The sequence below is a fragment of the Rhinolophus sinicus genome, chromosome X (genome assembly GCF_036562045.2).
Source record: "Rhinolophus sinicus isolate RSC01 chromosome X, ASM3656204v1, whole genome shotgun sequence".
NCBI lineage: Eukaryota > Metazoa > Chordata > Mammalia > Chiroptera > Rhinolophidae > Rhinolophus > Rhinolophus sinicus.
Window position 1 is genome coordinate 13,240,512 of NC_133768.1, and position 18,945 is coordinate 13,259,456.

At 41.4% G+C, this 18,945-nt stretch overlaps 1 protein-coding gene and 1 pseudogene across 2 annotated transcripts in view; one reads left to right on the forward strand and one right to left on the reverse strand.

Annotated features, from left to right (window-relative positions):
* The window catches only part of NHS (NHS actin remodeling regulator), a 344,627-nt gene that overhangs the window by 45,400 nt on the left and 280,282 nt on the right, over positions 1 to 18,945 (forward strand). The window lies entirely within an intron of this gene.
* Positions 1,309 to 1,602, reverse strand: LOC109460236 (large ribosomal subunit protein eL37; annotated as a pseudogene).

Consider the following 18,945-nt stretch of genomic DNA (forward strand, 5'->3'; position numbering starts at 1 on the left):
CTCAGAGGCCTCAAATCCAATGTCAGGACACCATTCTTCCTTTCTCCTCATATGTGGCTGCCCTCAATTCGATGCCGAGGAGGCTTAGAAATTCCCTCAACTTCGTCCATGTTAAGATGATTTTGTAGAAAAGAACAATCTCTGTCCTTGGAGGATGTGTTAGTCCTTAAATCTCTGTGTGACATTGGAGCCCATGATAAATTTTCATGGGCCAAGGGTCCTTCCAAGCACATTTTCCCCAAGGCTTACCTTTGTGATGCTGTTCGTCCAGCCCGTCTGATACTGAAGTAGCGGGAAGAGAAAGTAGGAGGAGGGAGGGAGAGGAAGAGGAGGGGGGAGGAGGAGGAAAAGAAAGCAACTGTTAACAGCAAAGAGCAAATAGAGGAGAATATTGATGGTCAGGCTGGTGACTGGTAAACCTGTTTCACAGCTAAGACTCTCAGAGCAGATACCTCTTTTTCTGGTTCATGTATATATATTTGTGGATAGGACCATGAATAAATGGGATTATTCTGCTGTAAATATTTTTGTTGCGGTTTTATCTTAGCGTCTTTATGGTTTAACATAGATCCTTTCCTTTGATCAATGGATCTTAAAACCAGCAAGCTTTGCTATAGATTTTTATAAACAGAATGTTCCCTTTTTAGTGTGGAGCCTGGAAATCTAAAGGGCATGGTTCTTCTTATGGGCAGATCTTTTGTTTAAAATCTTCAGTGGCTCGCCATCAGTACCAGGAACATTTGAAAATTGGATTCTCAAATTAACTTTGGTTTGTATTAAAATTCTCTATTGAAACTTTTGTCTTTTTCAAGTGGACCTTCTGGTCTTGGACATAAATTTCCACAACCTAGTGGGTTTCTCAGAATAATAACATTAAAGCTTTTAGATGACTATCATTTCTGGCTTGAAGTGAAAACAGAAATGTAGACAAAATGCACAGGTAGAAAACATGAAAAGAAAATAAGTGTTGTCTTTAATATCTGTGGGAAACCTGGGTGGTATTTGCTCTGGACTGCTTAAGATTGTGTAATGTTGCTTAAAGTTGGTTTGATGCTTTAAGCACCACATGTATGTGTCCATGTGTCCATGTATGTGCACATACATGATAGAAAGAATATCTCTAGATTTCGTTTATAAAGAATACTGGGTTAGAAGGTCTAGAAAGTGAGAAATGATTAGTTATGTACACCACCCACACAGCCCAGGATTCTGCCATGAAAAGCTAAAATTCTTCCCTGAATATCACTTGTTTTTGTTGTGGTTTTTTTTTAATTCAAAAACTTTATTGTGCAACTAATCATGGACTCCTTAAGAGGAACTGGATGCTGCAACAACTACCCTCTTGGGTTTGGGTGTTGTTGCTTCATGGAATCCATGCCTGAATCTGTGGTGTATCATTTTTAGGTGCCTCATTCAACCAGTCCCGGTGGTATTTCGTCTTTCAGCCTTGGCATTCCGGTTATCCTTTCTCTTCCGCTTGGCAGGGTAGCCACATTTGTCACAGGTAGACTTCTCAACATGGTAGGCCTTAGAGCCACAGAGGCAGCATAGCACGTGCAGCTTATTGTGATGCTTTCTGAATGATGACATTCCCTTCGTCATTGCGCTTCTGCGGCCAAGACCAAAGAGCCCTGATGTCACTTTCCAAGGTGAGGCTTGTGATAGCTTCTTTCCTAGACACTCATAGTTTTGAATCGCTAAAGTGTCTTGCTTAGACACACTTTTAGAGTAAGTAATTCTGTAAATCTTTCCCGATATTTCTAGATGTTGGGAGCAAATCCGTGTTCACCTTATCCATGTCCTTCATGGGTTTATAGATTTCTGTTGTATGAACTTTGGCTTTCTTCAACAAATCTGGAAGCTGAATGGTGCCTATAGACTATTTCTTGAACTTCTGTATGCCATAGTATTCTATGTCAGTATGCAATCTGCTCATTCCTTCCCTTTTCTAAAATGAGGTTACATTTTAATTATTTTAACTGATAAGTATTAACTGAGAACGTACTATGAACCTAACTCGGAGAGATATTATAAGTAGATGGCTAATAAAAACAATTTGAGAATCTAAAAATAATTTGCCAAAGCATGTAATCGATTTGCTAGTACTTTGTTCATTCATCCATTAACCTGACTTTCATCTTCTCATCCCCCATCTGCTCTTCCATCCATTCATGCATTCATCTACCCATCCCTTCATCCATCCACCCACCCATCCATCCTTTCATCTCTCCCTCTCCCCATCCATTTCTTCCCCTACCCTTTATCCCTCCCTCTCCCCATCTATTCATTTACCCATCCACCCATCATTCACCAGACAGATGCTGAAGGTCTAGGATGGTCTTGGCACATGTCTTGGCATTTTAAATATAAAGTTGACAAAATAGTCCCTGTCCTCTAGAAGCTCAAAATCTGAGTGGGGAGACAAGCTACAGAGAGTGACAGGGGTGAGGGATGGTAGATGAGGGTAAAGGGGATCAAATATATGGTGATGGGAGGAGAACTGACTCTGGGTGATGAACACACAATGTGATATATAGATAATGTAATACAGAATTGTACACCTGAAACCTATGTAACTTTACTAACAATGTCACCTCAATAAACTTTAATTTTAAAAAAAGCAATAAAAAATTATTTATAAAGATTTTGAATTTCCTGGTAGAAAAAGCATTCTTCATGCACAGTGGTCTAATCACAGTAAATGTGTACTGGGCATTCTTTAATACTTACTGTTTTAAAAGACAATGTTAGGTTCTACTTTGGAAACTGAATATTTTCTTCCTGTACTCTCCTGATTTCTTATTTGCAGGTATAGCATTTTTATAATGATCTATAAAGGTATGTTTTAAAAATGGAAATAAGAAACGTAGAGGCAGGTATTACATGGAATTAAGGGGCTATTGGAATGTGTGAATTCAGTAGGGGGACATAGCTGAGAATTGAATGGTTCTAAAAACACTCGCGTCTTTTTTTTTTTTTTTCAGTAGCAGGAAACTAATGGTTTTTGTTTCTTGGGAGGGAGAGGGCAAAGGTAGCAGTGGTTTCTTAATTATGAAATGCAATTGTTTAGATTTTTAAGTAGTATTATTCCTGTTATGAGTTGCCCCAGGAAGCCACATCAAAGGCAGGTGTGTGTGTGTATGTGTGTGTGTGTGTGTGTGTGTGTTGCTGGCCTGGGTCTTGGAGACAGACCTGGTCTGTCAGACACGGACTTAATTTCGTTGTTTGAACTGGAAATAAGTTAGTGTGTTCTTTCTAGCTGAGAGAGTCATTTTTTCCTGCCTTGTTTTCTAGCCATCAAGTCTATATTTGCATTTTAATTAAGAAAGAAGGTAACTCTTGGAGCTGAAATTTGGATGAAAGCTGTGAATATTTACTATTGGAAAGAGCCTTGTTAACATAAGCCTACCTGTTTAAAGCCATAGTTTTAAACTTTTCTACTGTGACTGATTTTTTCATTTTTGTACTTTGTGTTTTTAATTAATGTTTTCTTTTTTAAAAAGATACAACTGACATACAGGAATGTGAACAAACCTTAAGTGTACGGCTTGACAGATTTTTGTGTGTGTACACACACATCTGACCACCAATCAGATCCAGATATAGAACATTTCCAGTGTTCCAGAAAGTTCCCTTGTGCCCCTTTTCAGTCAGTAGTCATACCCTACCTCCCACAGTAGTAACTGCTATTCTTAACTCTATCATTGATTCATTTCACTTATTTTTGAAGTTCATACAAATGAAATCATACAGTATGTATCTTTTGTGTCATGGCTTCTTTTGATGACTATTATGCCTGTGTTATTCATCTATGTTGTTGTGTATTGAAGAGCTGTTCTGTTTGTTTGGATTGCTGTATTGTATTTTATATAATGACTGATTTTTGACCAGAAACTTCCCTGGGTGTGTTATTTTAAAACCATAATAGGATTGAGCTAAAATATTCTATTTTTCCATTCATATTTGGCCATTTGCCCCTGAGGTCCATGATCATCAATTAATTAACAAATTTTTTTTACACTTATTATGTACCCAGAATCACTGGGGATAAAAGAAGTATAAGACACGATCCCTGCCACCAAATATCTCACAATTCATTTAAAGTAAATAAACTTTGTGCGTTTATTTACAGACAAAATTATCAAGGTTTCTGCCTGGGTTCTAAGAAAGTGAAATTGCTACCTGAATTGCTCTTAGTTGGGTTTGTCTGACATCTTTGTTTTGTTTTGACAACAGGAATTGGCCCCAGTGATAGAGGCAGCTAATGATTCAGTCCATCAATCTGTCAGTTTTTATTGAAAACCCACTTAGTATGTGCTCAGTGTGTGCTTCATCTAGATGGTTCTCTTCTAATCCCGTTTCTCACCCTTAGCACTATTGCCACTTGGGGCTGGGTAATTCTTTGTCGTGGGGGCTGTCCTGTGCACTGTGGGATGTTTAGCAGCCTCCTTGGCCTCTACCCACTAGGTACCCGTAGCATCCACCCCCCGGACTGTCCCCCCACCCCCATGACAACCAAAAATGTATCCAGACATTGCTAGAATCACCTTCGGTTGAAAACCATTGTTCTAAATATACTGCTACTGCTTCCTACATTTCAGTTCATACACCTTTTTGAATACTTGCTGTGTTTTTCTCATTCAAATTCTCCTTTTGTTATGTACCTGGATGTGCAAAGCACACAGATTTCATTTCTGGAGGTAGAGAACAGTATGAAAGAAAGCATGAAGGCAAGAATTGGTAAGCTTTCATGGTAGCTATTGACAGGGCAAATGGTCAAACTTAAAAGTGGCAATTCTGAAGAACCTGTTGACATTCCAAATCTCCAAGTGATTTTTAGAGCTTCTGAGAATTCAAGAACTTCTAAGACCTCCATAGTTTGGAATTATGCCTTGAGTAACAGGCCTGGCATAGGCATGAAGTTCCTATACTGTATTTCATTATGAGGTTTTGACCAGGCTTCCAACGGGCATTTGCAACTGGGGTTTGATCAGAGAAAGTAGTGTTCTAAAATATGAGAAAACTTGAATAATAAAAGCAACATGCCAATGGCTTTTCATGTATTTGTTTAAAACCTGCCTTGGTTCCAGGTAGGATTTAAGGTGGTTGTTTATCATTGCATGTGCTGTCTTCCACACTGGTGTAAAATATCAAGCAGAGTAGAGATATATTATAGAGAGGAAGGAATATTAGAATCATTGCTCAGAAGATGACTTGAGAAGGCATCTCCTCCTCCTTCATCCAACTTTCACAAAGGACCTCCTCTAACCAGACAGTATGGTGAAATCATGAGTTAATTATAGACTTGGAAGAGTTAGCATGAGAGCCTAGTTTGTCTTGCCTCTGGCCCTCTGTCTGCTCGGCTGCCTCCTGGTTGGGAGCCTTTGGCAGTGCTCAGGTTGGGGATGAGATACCTTGGCAGGCTTGGGTGGGCATCAAAGACATGGGGAAGGAACCCAGCCCAGTTTCTGGCAATTCTGTCTGTCACTGGGTTTTATGCCTGTGTTCAAAATATTTCATTTCTCCATCTGTGAAATGGAGATAATCCTTCCTCACCTTGCAGGGCTGTTGGGAGGATTAATTAGCTAATGTTCCTCAAGTGCTTTGAAGATGAAAAGGCTTGTGGAAGTGCTAAGTAGTATTAAGGGAAGGCAGCAAGTTCCTGCTGGAAGTATCCTTAGTTTCTTCCTTGTCCCTTTTCAGCAGTTGTGTTTTTCTCAACGTTGAAGTGTGTTTCATGGAGCAAAGTGCTTTCTTGGTGGGCTGGACAATGTGCCAATCATTATAGAACAAAGACAATGCCATTTTATTTTATGCCTTGGTACTAATTTAGCTTATCAATTGGCATGACTTCTGAAGATCTTTAGCTCAGAATGCCTTCAGATTATGTCTTTCATGAGGTGAATTTCCCTTTCCCAGCCCAGACTTAGAAGAGGGATTCCATGAGTGCGCATGCTGATTGCAACTCATCAATTCGTCTTTTGCTTCCCTGAGGTTTGTGTATTAGGACGGAGCTCACAGTGAGAGGGCTGGATGCAGGGCTTTGTTGAGAAGCATGTCTACCTACTATTGCACTGGTGGCTTCTATAGATCTTGCAGCCTTCTCAGGATCTTTTCTAGACATGTTATTGTTTGTAATAAAGAAGAAAAATAATAGTACCAGGAGTATTCAATCATTTGTTGATTTGAATCTTTTAATCTTAAAAATTCTATCTAATTCTTTTGAGAAGTTTCTGTGGTCATTGATTTTAAAATCCACCTTGCTCTGTATCTCTGAATCTATTTCTGTTTTGTTTGCTCATTCTGTTCTTTTGATTCCATATATAAGTGAGATCATATGGTAATTGTCTTTCTCAGTCTGACTTATTTCACTTACGCTAGAGAAGCAAAAGAAAAAATAAACAAATGGGACTATATCAAACTAAAAGGTTTTTTTCACAGCAAAGGAAACCATCAACAAAACAAAAAGACATCCTACCGAATGAGAGAAGATATTTCCAATAATACATCTGGTAAGGGGTTAATATCCAAAATTTATATAAAAGAAAGCTCATACAACGCAACACAGACACATACACACACACACACACAAAACAAAAAGAAAACAACCCAATTAAAAAATGGGCAGAGGACATGAGGCAACATTTCTCCAAAGAGGACATACAGATGGCCAGTAGACATGAAAAGATGCCCAATGTCACTGATCATCAGAGAAATGCAAGTTAAAACCACAGTGAGATATCACCTCAGTCCAGTCAGAATGGCCATCATCAATAAATCAAGAAACGAGGATGTGGAGAATCCTCGGAGAATCCAAGAATGTTGGCGAGGATGTGGAGAAAAGGGAACCTCCATACACTGTTGGAGGGATTGCAAATTGGTGCAGCCACTATGGAAAACAGTATGGAGGTATCTCAAAAAATTGAAAACAGAACTATCTTATGACATAGGAATTCCACTCCTGGGTGGATGTGGACTTATCAGGGGGATCACTTTATAGATTATGTAGATACCTGATAACTGTGCTGGATACCTGTAGTTCATGGAGAAGAATATAGAATGTCAACTGTAATTAAATATATATATATGTATACATATATATTTAATTATAGCCACGGGATGTAAAGCATAGCACAGGGAATATAGTCAATGGTATTGTAACAACTATATATGATGTCAGAGGGGTAGTAGACTGGGAGGGGTGTTATCACTTTGTGAGACGTGTAAATGTCTAATCATGTTGTTTTGTGCACCTGAAACTAATAATAATCATAAAACAAATTTTAAAAACCACCTGGCTTTAGAGAATGGATATGCTCCTGAAACACCAAGGGCAAACCAGATTTTGGTAAATCAGGTTATTTTAGGGACCCCATGGGAGTTTTTCACTTAAATGATGCTGAAAGTGAATCCTTGTGTAAGGCAAACGTATCTTGTATATTCTTTATCTTTCAGTAACTTGCATTTGTTGACTTTATCAAATATGTGTGGGGGAGTGAGACTAAAGGCCAATAGGCGACATATGGCAGGATCTCCCCCCAAGTGACCCTCTGGATAGGGTTGTGCCTACATCATTTTGGTGAGGCACATCGTAGGGTCAAGAAGCTGGGGAGAGACTGGCATTTGTAGGTCTTTCTCTTTAAATCAGGCCTGCTTATGATCTTTCTCGTATTTACTCTCCTCCATTCCTAAAATCGAGGCCCTGGATTCCCTTCTCTTCAAAGACCTCTTGGCAACCTTCCTAGGAATGGCAGAGTTCATTCCGATCGGTGTCCGGTGAGTGTAGCTCAACCGTGATGGAGCTCAACCTGTCAAACTTGCAGAAAAATGTCTGTTACATATTCCAGCTGTTTCTTAAACATGCTCCCTAAGAGCTATTTCCATTTGTTAGCTGTCAGAACGATGTAGAGGAATTGCTGCAGACCCTCGATGTCGTCAGCCACCTTTGTTTCTATACTAGTTTTTTCTTTATTAGCCAATCAATGTTTGGCAAAGAGAAAGAACAGGCTAAGAACTTTCCCTGATGACTTGCTGCCCCTAGTCTTGGAGTTCTTCTAGCACAAGGAAATTGAGGGGGAATTTGGTTTTTCATGTTTTCACTCCTGCTTATGAGACCTGCGAGGACTGCACACACCTCCACTAACATTGGCAAAGATGGAGTTCTGAGCTCATGCATCACCTTGGAAACTGGATCCCATTGCTGCTGGGAAAGGAACGCTTGGTTGCCCAGAGCATTAAAATAGGGAATGTTGATTGTACCTTTCAGTGCTCCTGCCTGCAGTCATCAGAGATACAGGGTGGATGAACTAAGTGACTTCTGAAAACTTTGGTTTTCTCTGGGCCCCATGGACATTGGAACTGGAGACTTTAGGGTTCAGTGAGTGAGGGAGTGTGCTGCTAGAATTTTTCTCACAAACCGGGGTGTTTTTCCCTCGTGAGGCAAAAGTGATTTGGACTTCTCAGAAATTCCAATGGTGTGCTGGAGTCAGTTTGTACCAGCCCTCAAGAGCTGATTGTGACATCTCTCCCCAACTTGCTTTCAGTGACAACACGTTGGTAGCTTGAAATCTGCCATGGTGGGTGTATTGACACCACAGAAATGGACAAATGCTGCAAATCAGGGCTCCTCAACACCCATGCTGGTTGTTGAACATCTACCAGCACACACAGGAAGTTAGCCTCACCCCTAATATCTCCTCAGCCTCACTTATGGGGCTGTGTAGCTTACAGGGAAGAGACTCCCTTTGCTGTGGTTTTATTGTGTGTTCCTCTTGTGCATAGGCAGGGTCTGCCCCTTGTTCTCTCATCTACTATACTCAGCCTGAGAGAGAGCAGTGTGAGATGGGCTGTGTGGCAGAAGATTGCCAGGGTGATGATTTTTCCCCTTTTACTAATAAGCTATATGGCAGGTCATTTTACCTCTCTAGTCCTCAGCTTCCTCTTCATTATAATAAAAGTAATTTGGATCATTAGATGATCGCTAAGTTTCCTTTTAGCTCTGACATTCTGTGATTCGATGAGTGCTTAGCTGCTAGGAAATGTCATGTCTTTTAAAGGCCTGGAACACTTCAAAGCTTTCTCATTTTTTTTGTCCGGATCTTGGTCTCCCAATAATTTCACTTCTATCTAGACTTCTGCCTCCAGCATGAATGAATGGGGCCACTCCAGGTGAGAATCATCACTAATTAGTTCCTTTTATCTGGAGGTGTCAAAGCACTCAAGGCAGCAGTCATTACCCTTCATGGTCACTCTCCAAAGAAGGCTGCATGAGTGTGCCTGTTTTACAAGGGGTCTGTCATGGTGGTGAATTATTGACTTATCTTTTCTTGATCGGAATGAGGCTACCTCCTGGTTTTCAAGAAGTTCCAGTTTTGAGATTAGTCTGCTGTATAGAACCCCAGATTACTAGGCATGCTTGGCCTGGCTGATGTGCAGATAGAGTTCTGTGTGTTTTCCACCTCTCTAAAGTGGAAATACATTTGAATAGGTTTTTGCTAGTCCAGAAGAGTTTTGAAAAACATGTTTAAATGAGGCTTTCTCTTCAAAATTCTTTAAAAGAAGTGTGATGTGAGTTTATATTGGGGATTGAGGGTAGACTTAATGGAATGTAGAAGGGATAAAATACATTTTTATGGGGTGCCTGGAAGGGGAAGAGGTGCTGACAGGGAGTTGGGACTGACTATAGACGTGGCAACTTTGTGATTTTGCTTAAAATCTTGTTAAGACATGTAGGCCCATATTTCAGCACCTGCAGACATACGTGTCCATGGGATGAGCCCTCTCTGCCCAATGACATGTGCCAACTCAGGCCAGCTGTTATTGTGATTGTGTTTGTGAGGCCGCTTATTCTTGAATTAGGAATCCTGAGTGCTTTAATGACTGTTTGCAGGGTTGGTTACCCACCATGCCATCCCAACTTGACTGCATTCAGTGACTGGAGCCATGGTTTCCACACCTGAAGGTCTGAGCCATTGAGTCTGCCACCAAAAGCATAAACTATGTGAAGGGCTGGAAAAGAAGTAAATTGCTCTGGGATTCAACTTCAGAGGAAAATTGAGTTCTGACAATGGAGGCTGACTGCAAATCTCTTAGCTTCAGGCTGCCAACAGTAGCACAACTCAGAGGTCTTCAAACTTTTCTTGTTGGAATACTTGACATATATATATATGTATATATATACATATATATATGAAGTTATATTTAAAATTAAGTACACCCTTGTATGTTATATATTTCATATCTGAATGTGTAATGATAACTTTAATTCACTGAAAAAAGTGTATTTTCCAGTACATTCTCATTGCTCAAAGTGTGATTCACGGACCAGCGACATCAGCATCCCCTGGGAGCTTGTTAGAAATGCAGAATCTCGAGTCCTTCCGTAGCCCCACTAAATCAGAATCAGCATTTTAATAAGATTTCCAGGTGATTTATGTGCGCATTAAAGTCTGAGAAGCACTGGTGTATATCATATACGTGCATTAAGTATATCTTCATCAAAACCTTTCAATTTATGGAAAAAAAAGGTCTGTTACATGCCCTAATTGGAGAAGCCATTTCTTATTGTCAAACCAATCAGCCAAGCCAGACTGGCTTTTAGTCAGTAAAAAGAATTGACTTTGTTGATTCAAGTGAATGTGTTAATATGTGTGCTTGGCTAATCTTCTCATTCTGAGTTCTGATTCTTGGATAGATGGGGAGCTGCGTGGCTAGATAAATATATAAGGCACAAAGCTGTGCTATGAATTTGTCGCCTGAATAAAATATGGCACAGTAGCCTTTCCTAGTTCTTATTGAAGGTTTCTTTGCTTTACTCTTGGGATTCTCCCTCTAAACTGATGCTGTCTTCAGTTATCCTTTTGTTTGTGTGCCAGGAGATTTTTTGCTCCTTGGGATAATGCATCTTGGTAAGATTGAGGATAGGTGGGCAAAATATGCCTTTCTTTAGTAATGGAAGAGGGGCAAGCTGCGAAAGAGGAGTAAGGAAAAGCAGGAGACCACAGATCCGGCAGATTAGCTTTAGGGAGGCAACATATGGAAGCTGAAGATCTGGAAATTGAATCTCTTAAAGCTATCCATATACCCACATCTGCCAGAAAGTCTTTGGGGACCCCAGTGGAAGGTGAACCCCAGTTTAAGAATGTTGAGTTTGGAGAAAGAGTTAATACCCTTTTGGAAATTCTTGCATTCAAGCCTTTTAATCTCCCTTCTGCCCTTTAATTTGAGTGTGCGTGCATTTACACGTGCATACACACGCACGTGCAAGTATGTCAAACAAAAGAAACTTAGTCGCAATTCACCACAGCCAAAGCTTCTGCCTGTTCCCTTGTCTACTTTTGAATTCCGACTTCAACTAATTTATCAAATATTTATTTAACATCTACTGTGCATTAAGTACTGCACCATGCATTGGGGATATAAAAGTGACCAAAGTAGATACAGGGAAACAGTCACCATTTGTAACTAATATGCAAACACTTATGGGAATCAGAGAGATTTTCGTAGGATTCCGAACAAAGGGATGGCAAGAAACTCCCAGTGTTAACCTAGCAGCTTAGTAGTGGGAAAGTTCCTAAAGAAAGGATATTGAAGACCATTAAAGAAAAGGTAAATCTGTGTGTGTGTGTGTGTGTGTGTGTGTTACAGCGCAAACCATCACACACCTGCAATATTATCCAACTGCTTTAAAGTTTAATTCCCTTGGATTTGATCCACGATAACATCAAGTATCTCTGTGGGCAATTCCAAGGCATCTGAGTAGGCTTGCTGGGAATCAAAATCTATTAGGTTGGTGCAAAAGTAATTGCAGTTTTTGCAATTAGTTTTCACCTTTTAAACCGCAATTACTTTTGCACCAACCTAATAGTAAGACTTTCAGAAAAATCAGAGAAGGGAAACTTTATTGGTTTTGAGGCCAGTCTTGTAATTTCATTCTGTTTTCTGTCTGAGACTTTTAACACCTATTAGGCATGTGTCCTGACAATCAGAAGATTTAAAATGAGACACATAAGCAAATGTTTGATTGGGAAGAAAGCAGAGCCATTAGGGCACTGTGGCTGTCTCCACATGGGGGCAACCAGGCAAACCCAGGATCCATGCATCAGAAAAGAAATGGCACAGAGAGACTCCACTGCCTTCCTGGAGCTGTGGCCCTTGGTAACTTGTTGACTCTGGTCCTGGGGTCAGGTTATTGCTGAGTTGCTGTTAACGCTAGTAATTGTAAAATGGCCCTCTCCTGTCTGAGGTAAGAATGTAGTAGGGTGGCGTCACAGAACTTCTCACCATTACTGCTTGGGAGCCCTTTGGCCCCGTTCCTCTCCCGTCCACGCCTTCCACTACAGCATGGACTGCAGCACTTGCTGCTTTCTACCCTCACCCTCTTTGGTTAATTTGGCTGAAGGCTAGGGAACTCATGAAGAGGCTCAGGGCAGAAGAGGGTGGAGCTTTGGACATTGTTGAATACCCAGAGACCAGTAGTGGTCCCTGACAGATCTCGCTCTGTCTTTCTTTGTCTTTAATTTGGTCACTTTTAATTTTTTACTGGATGCCAAACATTTATTGAGTAAAGAGTTTACCTTTTATAACATTTTAAAAATAACAGCTTTATTGAAATACAGTTCACTCATTTAAAGCATACAGTTCAGTGGTTTTTAGTGTATTCAGAGTTGTGCAAGCATCACCACAATCAATTTTAGAACATTTTCATCACTCCAAAAAGAAACTCTGTATCCATTAAGTGCCACTCCCCATTTCTCCCTCCCTTTAGCCCCTGGCAACCACTAATCTACTTTCTGTCTGTATGGATTTCACTATTCTGGACATGTCATGTAAATTAGAATTACACAATATGTAGCCTTTTATGTCTGGCTTCCTTCACTTAGTATAATGGTTTTAAGGTTCATCCATGTTGTAGCCTGTGTCAGTATATTATTATTATTATTGTTTTTTTTTTGGTCTCATTGCATTGGTTAAAACCCTCAGCTCTTTTTTTTTTTTAAAGAATTTATTGGTGAACAGTGTGTACGTTCAGGACTTTTTTCCAAGTCAAGTTGTCCTTTCAATCTTAGTTGTGGAGGGTGCCGTTCAGCTTCAAGTTGTTGTCCTTTCAGTCTTAGTTGTGGAGGGCGCAGCTCAGCTCCAGGTCCAGTTGCCATTGCTAGTTGCAGGGGGCACAGCTCACCATCCCTTGCGGGAGTCGAACTGGCAACCTTGTGGTTGAGAGGACTCGCTCCAACCAACTGAGCCATCCGGGAGCTCAGCGGCAGCTCAGCTCAAGGTGCCATGTTCAATCTTAGTTGCAGGGGACACTGCCCACCATCCCTTGCGGGAGTCGAGGAATCGAACTGGCAACCTTGTGGTTGAGAGCCCACTGGCCCATGTGGGAATCAAACCGGCAGCCTTCGGAGTTAGGAGCATGGAGCTCTTACCGCCTGAGCCACCGGGCCGGCCCCAGTGTGTCAGTATATTATTACTTTTTATAGGTGAATAATATTTCATTGTATGGACAGTCACATTGTGTTTATCCAGTCATCTGGTGTGTGTCCTACCTTTTGACCATTATAAATATGCTGTTATAACCATCTGTGTACAAGTTTCTGTGTAAACATATATTTTCATTTCTTTTTGGTATATGCCTATGAGTGGAATTGCTGGGTCATATGATTATTCCATATGATCTTTGGAGGAACTGGTTATGCATTTTTGATCTGGTATTGTCCTGTGAGGCTTGAAGGTAGGAAAGGGGGTAGAAATTAGTACAGAGTAGACATTGGTAGATCTCAGCCTGGCAGTGCCATTTTTATGGGTACAACAAGATCATTTTCTTCAGTTCCTTGTGGCCTTATTTTCTAGAGACTAACGACCCCCCTGGGATTGTGAACTAGGGATTTTTGATTTTTAACCTCTCTTGAGGGACGTCTGTGAAACACAACCCCTAGAGTGCTTGATGGACTGTCAGCCTGTATCTGCAGGGAACACAAACCAGCTGTTCAGCTCCATTAGCTCCTGTCTCATCTGGAACTGCCTTTCATAGGTTCCCCACCCCCCAAACAATGGCCCAAGTTATAGCCTTGCAGTTGCCGGCCCCCTTTAATTGGATCCTTCGTTTCATAATCTGTTATTTGCGTGGTGTCTGGGCCTTGACTAAAGGGCCGTGCTTTTTCTTAAACTCAACAATTTAGTAAGATATTTGATGGAATCCAATGATTCATCTATTCCATGAAGAATGGATGGTGTGTGTGTGTGTGTGTGTGTGTGTGTGTGTGTGTGTGTGTGTGTATTGGTAAGGAGGAGCATGTCACACCGAGGAGAAATTACCTTTAAAACAGAATCAGATTAGGCTGGAAAAACCTCTACTTCCTATAGAGGACCCCTTCCTAGGGGCTTTAATTCCTAAAATGACAAAAGGGTCTTGTAGCACAATTTCACTTATAAATGGCCCCCTGGTGTGGATGTTCATGACACTGGCAGTGCCAAGTGAAACCTTCGTCACTTACCATGTTTCCCCGAAAATAAGACCTAACCGGAAAATAAGCCCTAACATGATTTTTCAGGATGACATCCCCTGAACATAAGCCCTAATGCATCTTTTGGAGAAAAAATTAATAGAAGACCCAGTCTTATTTTCGGGGAAACATGATATGTTCTGGGGCACACAGAATAGTTTTCTCCTGCTTTGTTGAACTGACCTGAATTTGGGTGGAATGCCTTCTCTGACTTATACTACTGGCAGGTTTCAGCTCTAAGCTTCATTTATGTGCCTTCATCCTGTGTGTAGCAGTGGCTCAGATCATGGCAAAGACTGGGCTTGAAATTCCTTGCCCTGGAATTCAAGACCATCCATGATTTAGGGTGTAGCAGATAAGAATGAGGGCCATGGAAGTGGAATGCTTAGGGATAATCCCGGCTCTGGATGACCCCGGGAAAGTAACTTAACCTCTTGGAGCCCAGTGTCCTCTTCTGTAAGATGGGAATAAGAATACCTACCTCATGCAGTTGTTGGGCGGATTAAGTAGGTTAACAGATGCAATACACTCAGAAGGAACTTAGTCAGTGCTTAGCTGTATTTGTTGTTGTTGTTATTATGCTATGTTCCATCTACTTAATGGTTGTTGGCCCAGCTTAGATTCCACCTCTTCTATGAAGCACTTGCATGAATATCTGTCTTGCTCACTACTGGGTGTATAGTACCAAGCACAGTGCCAGGCATATAATAAATGCTCAATAAATGCTTGCTGAATGAATAATGGATGAATGAATGAATGAATGAATGCATACATTTTCCCATCTGGGAGCAATCCACTGTTCTTCGAGGCTTTGATAGCACTTTGTCTCTACCTCCTTTTATGGAGTTTTCCACATTGAACCTTTATTGGAGTTAATTGTGCTTTAAATGTAACTCCCTTACCCAGATGGTCAGCCCTTGGAAAGTAGAGCCTGGGTCAGTTGTTTCAGTATTTCCTGTGAGGCCTTGCGTGGGGGGCAATAAATATTTGGTAAATAATTAATCCCCTTTGGAAACGATGGTCTTAAACCATTAAATTGCCAAGTGTTTTTTACTGGATGCAAACACAGAGACATATGTGTACAGAGAGGGTATCCCTTCAACAATTTCATGACATGTGGCTTTCTTTCTTTTTTCCTAAAGGAAGTGATAAAGGTAAAAGTTAAAGAGGTGGGTGACAGTGGGAGCCAGAGACTCGTAATAAATAAAAATGTGAGTTCAGTTCAAAGAACAGGTTGATGTTAAAGTTTTATTGGAGTTTAACAATTTTGGAAAATATATAGGTTTCATTCTGCTTTGAACTCCTTCAAATGTTGTGTGGGTTTTTTTTTTTTTTTTTTTTAATAAAAGCGCACACAACCCTTTGGTTCTGTCTGAAAATAATGGATTATTTGCATTGGGTTCTGAAGTTAATCACTGTTACTGTGCGCCTTTTGTTCCTGGTTGGGAATGCTGTGGTTGTTTAGTGGGGAGCTGAGGCCTGTCTCTTCTTGGATGTGACTGGTTACAGAGAATAAGAAATCACTTGTCCAGTGGTCCAGAATAGCATAGGGTTGGTCCACATGCAGGCCAGGCTCCTTCCTGGATGCCCAGGGGACAAGTGACAGGTCAAAGGGAGATAGATACCAACTGGTACCTGAAAAGATTTCTCTGTTTTATTTAGCATCAAGTGACACTTGGCCAAGCTGAGAAGTAGAGAACTGAGTTACACTGAACCAGTTGCCACATATTCTGTGGAAAGAAACCATGTGCATCAAAACAGAAGTATGGAATGAGTCAAGGTGATTTTACTCACTTTCACCTTTGAATTTATGGATTATATTTACCCTGAAATTTCAGTAAACTGGTGAAAAAAAATTAAGTACATTATCCATGGTAAAGCTAACTGCTGGAATACCCTCAAATCTTAGTGACTTATCCCAGGAAATGTTTATTTCTCACTCATGCCACAATCTAATGTGGTTGGCAGGGGGTGGGGGAGGGTGCTGTGCTACACATGGTCATTCAAGGACCCAGGCTCCTTTCATCTTGTGGCTCTACCTTCCTTCAGGGTCTCAGAGTCCTCCACTAGATCTCCAAATTTAACCAGCAGTCAGGGGATGAGAGAGACAGCAAGTGTGGGGGAGTTAAGAGGGCAGTTTTTATGGGCCAGGCCTCAAAATAGTGTTTATCACTGCCGCCCACATTCCATTGGCCGGCCTCAGTTCATGGCCACACCTAGCCACGGGGAAGCTAGGAAACATGGTCTAGCAATGTGATCAGAGGAAAGGCAAATGGTTTAGTGAAAAACTACTCAATCTCTGCCACAGAAACCAAACTGGAACCCCCTTTCAGTTGCCATAAGGAGAGAAGGGGTATTTTACTGTGGTTTGGAAAATGCTTGATTTAAAATAAATTGCTATTAGTGTATCCTAGGGAAGGGACCAGCACTGACTCAGCTAAGGTCAGTTATTCATTCAAAGGGTTTTCTATTAAGCATCTACCATATGTCAGGCATTGTGTTGGGCACAGGGGCTATGATGGTGGGAAATACCAGAAGCAGTCCATGTTCTTTAGGAGCTGGCATCTTTCAGAAGACAGGCAACTGAGCATGCACATTCCATATAATCTAAGGACTACGTAGGGGAAAGTAAGAGTGCTATGGGAGCCAACAGCTGGAGACCAAGGCAAGTCTGGGAGAGCCAGAGAAATTTCCAGAAAAAAAAGTGACATTTACAGACCTGAAATAGGGGTACTAAGACAGCCAGCGGAAGGAAGGCAAGGCAGTGGTATGAGTAACTGTATGTCAGGCGAGGGAATAGCTCAGTAATTCTCAGCCTTGACTGCCCTTTGGTGTCACCTTGGGTAGATTTGGCCAATTAACTCAGAATCTTGCAGGGGGAGGGTTGGTAGGTACAGGCATTGGTTTTGGTTTGTTTTTAAGAGAAGCTTCCCAGGTGATTCTGATGAACAGCCAAGGTCAAGAATCACTAGAATACTGTATTTCCCCCCAAATAAGTCCAGGTCTTATATGAACTTTTGCTCCAAAAGACACATTAGGGTGTATTTTCAGGGGAGGTCTTATTTTTTCATGTATAACAATCTACGTTTATTCAAATACAGTCACGTCATCTTCTGGAACATCGTCATAACGTACTAAATATGTCCGTCTGGCTGAGATCTTAACTGGGGCTTATTTTCGGGGTAGGTCTTATTTTTGGGGAAACATGGTAGCAGCTTCAAAGAGAGGCCAGGAGGAGAGCACCAGCCACCCATGTGTGTGTGAGGGACTGAAAGCTTTCCAGAATGAACTTACTTCCACACTGAAGCTTGGGGTCAGTGTAGAGCAGGACAGAGTGGGAAAGGTTTAGTTGAGGAGAAGCCACTTTCCAGGAGGTATTTCTTCTTGGGTATAAGGAGGAATCACTTCTCCCCAGAGCTCTCAGCCTGGCAGTGTTTCACCAATACCAAAACTCCTCCCGTAGGGTCTAATTATCTCATTGCCTTTGGTGGTTTGGGGGAAGGTAGGACAAGAGCAGTGATGGCTTAAATAGAGACCTGCCCCTCTCTCTGATTTCTTACACAGAGGGGGGCCAAAGCCCAGGCCCCGCTCCAGACTGGCTGGAGTCTGCTTTTCCCTGGGGCCGGGCAGGCACAGGTGCAGCCTCAGAACTTTCAGCTTGCCATTCAGCAAGCTGGTCAGTGGGCATGCAAGGGCTCCTTTAGAAAGAACCCATTGGGATTTTTCTGGTCAGCATGGGGTCTTGCACATAATGGAGGGGTCCACAGGCTGTTGTTTCCAGCCCGCTCTTGGGCCTGTCAGTCTGCTCTCTCATAAGGAAAACACAGAGACCCCCGAGCCCTAGGCCTGCATGCTAAACAGGCTTGGTTTTTGTAGGCTTCCTGCCTTCCCCAGGCCACACTCTTTTGCTCATGTTTGGAAACCCCTGGGACATCCCTGGTAGCAAACACGCACCTGCTCAGCCATGAGGAGTTACCTTAACATGAAAAGCAAACACTTTGTTCCTGTTTGGAAAGCAGAAAGCCTTAACCTTACAATGTTATCATTCAAACTACTGAATTGGAGGCCTAGGAATCTTGGGGCTGGGTATTGAATCAAAGTCAGGGCTGTATCTCCCAGAAGGCTGAGAGGTTTGGGGGTGGGGTGATTATCCCAAATAGAGGCAATAGCTTGTTTAAGAATACGAGAAGCAGAGTACAGCATTAGGAATAGAGACAGTGGAAATGTAATGGCTGTGTGCGATGTCAGAGGGGTAGTGGATGGGGGAAGGGGGGTTGTCACTGTGTGACGGATATACATGATAAATGTCTAACTATTACATTGTTTTGTGTGCCTGAAACTAATGAAAAATGTTATAAAATAAATAAATAAAAAATATATTAATGCCACACAAAAAAAGAAATTAAAGCCAAAAAAAAAAAAAGAAAAAAAAATACAACTG